The sequence below is a fragment of the Oncorhynchus clarkii genome, chromosome 7 (genome assembly GCF_045791955.1).
Source record: "Oncorhynchus clarkii lewisi isolate Uvic-CL-2024 chromosome 7, UVic_Ocla_1.0, whole genome shotgun sequence".
Lineage (NCBI taxonomy): Eukaryota > Metazoa > Chordata > Actinopteri > Salmoniformes > Salmonidae > Oncorhynchus > Oncorhynchus clarkii.
The window spans coordinates 56,814,974-56,823,060 of NC_092153.1; positions in this window are offsets into that span (position 1 = coordinate 56,814,974).

Below are 8,087 nucleotides of genomic sequence, written 5' to 3' on the forward strand. Positions count from 1 at the left end.
GATGATACAACAATACAAATAAAAAACATATGTTTTTTTCATTGTATTATCTAAACCAGATCTATTGTGTTATATTCTCCTACATTCAATTCACATTTACACAAACTTCAGAGTGTTTTCTTTCAAATGGTACCAAGAATATGCATATCCTTGGTTATGTGCCTGAGCTACAGGCAGTTAGATTTGGGCATGTCTTCAGGCGGAAATTGAAAAAAAGTAGGGGGGTAGCTCTAAGAGTTAAGAGGAGTTTTAAGAGGAGGTCCAAGACAACTCCACATACCTCAGGGGTCTCTCTCTCCCTCTCAACTTCTTATTCATCCTAATGACAATTTTGGAAAGTTACTCAACATCAATTTTGTACCAATAACTTGCTTAACATAATCTCTTTTATATCGAGCACAACTAAAATGACAGTCTCGGTGTTAGGAGATACAGTATAGCCTACTCAGGCAGTTAAGGATGTTAGTAAATTGTATAACCGAATGTCCCACCTGAGACTTGACCCAGCAGCCCTCTGGTGCTCCATCCATTCACCTGGCGGGAAGGCCATCCTATCAGTCATCACCAGTCAGACATGTGAAGGCCAGAGGATAAGTGGTGGGATGTAACGGTCATATTACAGGACGAGCACCAGTGTCCCCCTATTCCAGCTATTCGTGACCACACTGTAGGGTCCACTGACTTTCTGCACAATCTGTATTCCCTTAAATCGGCAAGACTCTCTTTGGTTTAGCTTTTAGGTGAAAATGAGAAAGTTGTTAAGAGTAGCCATGTGTTGTCAGGTGTGTACACCTTAGAGCAGTTTATTATTTAATAATGACATAAAGAAGACTCAGAAGATTGCGATATGATTGTCGATATCCCCATCTAGAAATAGTATGATATTCAAACGTTTAGTTGTATCTGCTGTTGGAATGGACAGTTCTCCCTGAATGGTGAATGACTTCAATAATCATCTAAACAATATTTATTTAGCATATTTAAACATTTTAACCATACTACAGTTAGTGGTGCATGTAAGAGACACATATTACAAGATAAACATATAAATCACAGACTTCTATATTCATCAGCTCACTTCATATTTTATAAAGCTCTCAAAAAAGTGAATTCTCTGTCAATTGTCTTCGCCTCTTGGCATCGATCATCTAAACCTGGGTCAGTCAGTCAGGTCAGCAGCTACATACATTGCCTTTGGAAAGTAATCAGACCCCTTGACTTTTTCCACATTTTGTTAGGTTACAGCCTTATTCTAAAATGTATTAAATAGTTTTTCTCCCCCTCATTAATCTACACACAATACCCAACAATAAACAAAGCATTTTTGCTAATTCAAAAATAAATGTCATATTAACATAAGAATTCAGACACTTTACTTAAGACTTTGTTAAAGCATTTGGCAGCGATTACAGCCTTGCGTCTTCTTGGGTATGATGCTACAAGCTTGGCACACCTGTATTTGGGGAGTTTCTCCCATTCTTCTCTGCAGATCCTCTCAAGCTCTGTTAGGTTGGATGGGGAATATTGCTGCACAGCTTTTTTCAGGTCTCTCCAGAGATGTTTGATCAGGTTCAAGTACAGGCTCTGACTGGGCCACTCAAGGACATTCAGTGACTTGTCCTGAAGCCACTCCTGCCTTGTCTTGGCTGTGTGCTTAGGGTAGTTGTCCTGTTGGAAGATGATACCTCACCCGAGTCTGAGGTCTTGAGCGCTCTGGAGCAGGTTTTGATCAAGGATCTCTCTGTACTTTGCTCCGTTCATCTTTGCCTCGATCCTGACTAATCTCCCTGTCCTTGATGCTGAAAAACATCCCCAAAGCATGATGCTGCCACCACCACCATACTTCACCAGTAGGGATGGTGCCAGGTTTCCTCCAGATGTGACGATTGGCATTCAGGCCAAAGAGTTTAATCTTGGTTTCATCAGTCCAGAGAATCTTGTTTCTCATGTTCTGATAATCTTTAGGTGCCTTTTGGCAAACTCCAAGCGGGCTGTCATAGCCCTAATTGGTGTAGTGCTACAGAGATGATTGTCCTTCTGGAAGGTTCTTCCATCTCCACAGAGGAACTCTGGAGATCTCTCAGAGTGACCATCGGGTTCTTGGTCACCTCTCCGACCAAGGCCCTTCTCCCCCGATTGCTCAGTTTGGCTGGGTAGCCAGTTCTAGAAAGAGTCTAGGTTGTTCCAAACTTCTTCATTTAAGAATGATGGAGGCAATGGTGTTCTTGGAGACCTTCAATGCTGCAGACATTTTTTGGTACCCTTCCCCAGATCTGTGCCTTGACACAATCCTGTCTCGGAGTTCTACGGACAATTCCTTCGACCTCATGGCTTGGTTTTTGCTCTGACATGCACTGTTAACTGTGGGACCTTATATAGACAGGTGTGTGCCTTTCTAAATCATGTCCAATCAATTGAATTTACCACAGCTGGACTCCAATCAAGTTGTAGAAACATTTCAAGGATGATCAATGGAAACAGGATGCACCTGAGCTCAATTTCGAGTCTCATAGAAAAGGGTCTGAATGCTTCTTTAAATACGGTATCTGTTTTTAGATTTTAATAAATTAGCAAAAATGTCTAAAAACCTGTTTTCACTTTGGCATTATGGCATATTCTGTACATTGCTGAGGAAATTGTTTCATTTAATCAATTTTAAAGTAAGGCTGTAACGTAACAAAATGCGACAAAAGTCAAGGAGTCTGAATACTTTTAGACGGCACAGTACATGCTCTGCATGTGCACACACCAGTGCACATGCATGTTCACACACACAAAGGGCCAGACTTATAATACTGAAACACTTTGTAAATCTGTCCTTCAAACTATGGAGACTAACATGTGTCACTCCATTTATGAAGTTACACTTATACATGTCCTCTTGTCTATGATAAATTATCTATTTTATAATGCAGATGGATCTAGCATAGTTTTCTCTGGTTTACTCTCAGCTCTCTTGTCATTTGTCTAGAACATGACCAATATATTGTTTCCCCGATATTATCGGCTGGTATTGGTATTTTACAGATATATTGATAACCGGCTTATAATTCCACCAATAACCAATATTTAATAAATAGGATGAAAAAAGGTATCTCATGCTTATCTGAACACTTGCGACCATTTTCATGTGTCATTATTGTCACAATGTATGAAATCAACATATTTCTTGGACAATTGTTCTTTTGGATAGCAATTTATGAGAATTCAGTATGGAAAATGTTGACTTTTCCCATTTCCCTACTGAAAACTGGAATATCGGCAGATATAGTGGAATCTGTATGTTTTGTCCCACCAACAAATCGTAATCGGACCCAAAAAACCCATATCGGTCATGCTCTAGTTTTTTCTTCCTGCATATGCTAATGTGACCAGAGGCTTGTCTGGCGCCCAGCGGCTCAGGCAGCTGACAGTATGCATCCTGGGGAGTGATCTATTGATCCATATTCAATATGTGTTTCACTTTCTCCCTCACTAAAGTTGGCCGATGAATAACTAAAGTGTAGAACTGACAGTACATTCCACACTTAGGCCACAAAAGGCTGAAAACAGCCCAGATGCTAGTGTGCGAACGAAAGGCCTGAGGCCAGTCTTGTTAGATTTTCTCTACAAACAAATTTACTCAGACTTAATTATTTTCAATCAATTTCATTGGAAAACATGGTTTAAATGGACTTTATTTATTTTTACAAAAATACAGTGGGGCAAAAAAGTATTTAGTCAGCCACCAATTGTGCAAGTTTTCCCACTTAAAAAGATGAGAGGCCTGTAATTTTCATCATAGGTACACTTCAACTATGACAGAAAAAATGATTGTAGGATTTTTAATGAATTTATTTGCAAATTATGGTGGAAAATAAGTATTTGGTCACCTACAAACAAGCAAGATTTCTGGCTCTCACAGACCTGTAACTTCTTCTTTAAGAGGCTCCTCTGTCCTCCACTCGTTACCTGTATTAATGGCATCTGTTTGAACTTGTTATCAGTATAAAAGACACCTGTCCACAACCTCAAACAGTCACACTCCAAACTCCACTATGGCCAAGACCAAAGAGCTGTCAAAGGACACCAGAAACAAAATTGATATTAATACTTTTTACCCAGTCTTTTACAAATCTTGGAAATGTATGTGGCTTCTACAAGATGGATGTAACTAACTACAGCAATTCAGTGTGCATGGCTGCATGGGGGCGCACTAGAGCGGAATGATTCTTCTCTCCGACTGGCTGGATGCCCTAATGGATGGAGCAGAATACCTGTGCTACCAGCTACTGTTTGTGTGTGTTTGTCTTTTTGTGTCAGTGTGAAAATGGAACCGAAGGAGGCCTTGGGGATGTGTCTCCCACACGACCATGGTTCTTCTGTGTCCATGCATAATAAAATAATGGACATGGGGTTCTGTTGTGACTTCTGCAAAGCTGTCACCAAGAAGTTCAGCACGAAGGACAGACGAATATACTTAATTTACAAGTAAAGGTAGGCCTAATACATTTTCCTTTGCCATTTGGGGATTAGGCTACTGTTGAATGAACATGAGAATAGACAACATCCCTTTGATCAATCAATCAAATGTATTTATAAAGCCCTTCTTACATCAGCTGATGTCAAAGTGCTGTACAGAAACCCAGCCTAAAACCGCAAACAGCAAGCAATGCAGGTGTAGAAGCACTTAATTTATCAAGCTAGAATTGTGTTTTGATGAGACACTTTTTTGATGTTAACTGATTTTTCTGTCATTTTGATTGTTGATATTGACATTTTGTTAGAATCTTATTTAATATATACATATATTATTCCAAACATTAAGAACACTTGCTCTCCTAAACCTGAGACATGACATAGACTGACCAACTGAATCCAGGTGAAAGCTATGATCCCTTATTTATGTCACTTGTTAAAATAAATCCACTTTAAATCAGGGTAGATGAAGGGGAGGAGACAGGTTAAAGAAGGATTTCTAAGCCTTGAGACAACTGAGACATGGATTGTGTATGTGTGCCATTCAGAGGGTGAATGGGCAAGACAAAACATGCAAGTGCCTTTGAACGGGGTATGGTAGTAGGTGACAAGACGCAATGGTTTGTGTCAAGAACTGCAGCGCTGTTGGGTTTTTCACTCTCAATAGTTTCCTGTGTATATCAAGAATGATACACCACCCGAAAGGACATCCAGCCAACTTAACACAACTGTGGGAAGCATTGGAGTCAACATGGGCCAGCATCCCTGTGGAATGCATTTGAAACCTTGTAGAGTACATGCCCCGACAAATTGTGTTTGGTATACTCAGTGCATGTGTGTGTAATAATATTTCATACAATTTCATTGTATTCTAAGCGTGTGTATCTAGGCTAAATTGGTATTTACATTTGGTGAACATTTTTGGTCAATTTCTTTTAATAGCCACTCAGGTTTTTGGAGCTATCTGTTGTATGGATGAACTTGGGCTTCATCAAGGTTTATTTGTGAATAAATCTGGCATGGATAATAGCCAGTGCCTACCCAGCCACCGACCTCACCGCACGTCACTGGCCTGTTGACATTTACAGAGACATCTGAAGGCGCTAAAGGTATAGAATATGTTGAGAAACAAAGAGAGAAGGAATGAATGAAAGAGTGAGAGAGAGCAAAAGAAAAACGGGAGGTTGTCAGTAGCAATGTGTCTTTCACCACTAATGAGATCTGAAAGCTGGAGAAACACAGAGGCACTGACAACAGCCCTGAGAACACCACTCTCCTCCTTTCACCCTCTCCCTCACACACACATACACACACAGTTTGTCATTCTTCACACCGTGTCTCAGTCTCACATCAGTACATCTCCTATCCACATCACTCTCTTTTCACCTACCCTCCCACCACCAATAAAACTTTAAATGTTATACAAAAATATAGCCCTTGATCATGACTCTCAGTTCCATTACATTACACATAAGAGTAATTGGATGAAGGCGTCTTCTATAGGGGCACCTTTTGTTAAGATCTCAGATGCTTGGTCTGAACATTAACATGCATCGCTTGCGGTATGGTTTTGGAAGCATAATAACCTTATCTTTCATATCAGCAAGAAATAATGTTCTAAAAACAAAAGGTTAACTTGATACACACCTTGATAGGGTTACGGTTAGTGTTCCCACATGGCCATATCTCCATGTTACAGTGCTTGTTTACGGAAAACAGACGGCAGATAAGCGGCGACCATCTGTGCTAATTAGCCATCTAGCATGCTCAGAACACCTGTGTGTAAGCATAACTCGGGAAGTGTAGCGGAAGTGTAGTATCGTCGGATGGGGAGGCACTTATAGCTGTATGGATCTGTGCAAAACTGCTACAGTAAGTGTTATCTTTTTTATTTGAAGGATTCTTTCTCGCCGATGAAAGATAAGGGCCAAATGTTTCGAAAGCCTTATTGAAAGTGATTATTATTGACATTTGTAAACGTTAAAACACAGCGTAGGGATTGTAGTTCACATGAGACAGTCGTGGGTGAAGCTAATGGCTAAAGATTGTAGGGAGAAGGCAGAATGCCGCCTAGAGTTAGAGCTAACAAAGATTCTGCTATTTATCTGCTCATGTCTTTAACAAGCAATGGTTTTGAAAATGCACTAGACAGAAAAAAATGCACTAGACAGAAAAACACCATAAGAGGTTGGGTGAAATAAGACCTTGATAAAGGGATGTTTTAGTCATTACAATCCTGTAAAGTTATCATAATCATAATATAATCATTTGTAATAATCATTTGTATTCACACTACACACACTTTTTTTTCTCCATGTGAAGTAAGACAAAAACTAAATGTCTCTATTGCAGTGATGACAAGAGGCGATAGGGGAGGGACATAAACAGTCATGTCACTAGACAGTCATGTCACTAGTATGTGAGAGTTCTATTCAGGCCATTTGGCTCCTCACCTGTAGCTGATTGCTGCTCGTGCCTTGTGGCTTTTGCCCCATGTGTTACAAGCCGGAAATAATATATACACAAACTGCTGTGTGTGCTAACATTTTTGTTTATTCTAGAGCTAAGATAAGTTATCAACGCGCTTATAAGACTATAAATGACACAGAAAGGCAACTATAAGGTCATACAGAATGGGACGATGTGTAAGAGCGGAAAGAGGGAGCACAGGAACTTTGTGCGAGAGGGCGGGGGAGCAGAGCGCGCGACTGTCAAGAGGAGAGAGGAGGAAATCTAACAAGTGAGAAAACTGTTGCATTTTGGTAAAGACGCTTATCAGTGGATTAAAATATGAAAATCTACAATAATTATCTTTAGAATATCTTGGAGCATAGAAAGGAAGTGAAAAGTTAATTAGATAAGTGGTGGCCTAAGTCACTATTTTGTTCCCTCTGTCTGCCTTGGGTGTTGATGACCAACGAGTGACCTGTTACTCACTGACTGGAAAAATAATCAGTCGGCATAACGACGATTCGTTGTATTAAGAGAAAAACAAAAGTGAATTTGCTGTTAGTTTTCGAGTTGATCTGACTATTCCAGAGCTTGACAACTCACGGAGACGACGGTGAGGATGCGCTGTCTTCACTGTTTTCTCGACCACGTTGAAAGTCTACCTGCGCGAAACTGAAGGGTTCACCTTCCCACAGCGTATCTCAGATCATCGACACTTCTATTGTGCAGCAAGGAGCAAAAGGTGAGCGATATAAAACACAGATATTTTTTAAAGATTTGTTTGAAATAGCCTCGATCTCTCGGAGATATTTATATTTTCACTAGGCCAACATAAGAAACATGTATGGTCACATTAAATATCGGAATGTGTGTAATTAAAAATGCTTGAATAAAGTTATAAAGTTACTGATAATTCATTGAATATCCTAAAAATGAACTAATCTAGACTACTATGCAAAGCACATTTTTTTGTTTCAAATTATTTTTCGGCGTGGCTGTTATTCATAATTGTATTATTACAATTAGTTTTGTTATTATTCCAAAGATGAAGTAGTCTCACATGTATTCATGTATTGCACAAATGTAACCATTTAAGTCTACTAGTTTTGAATCAAGTTACTCTACAGTAGTCCTAAACCTCTTTCATTTTCACATAAAATTATGAATTTAAACAATTT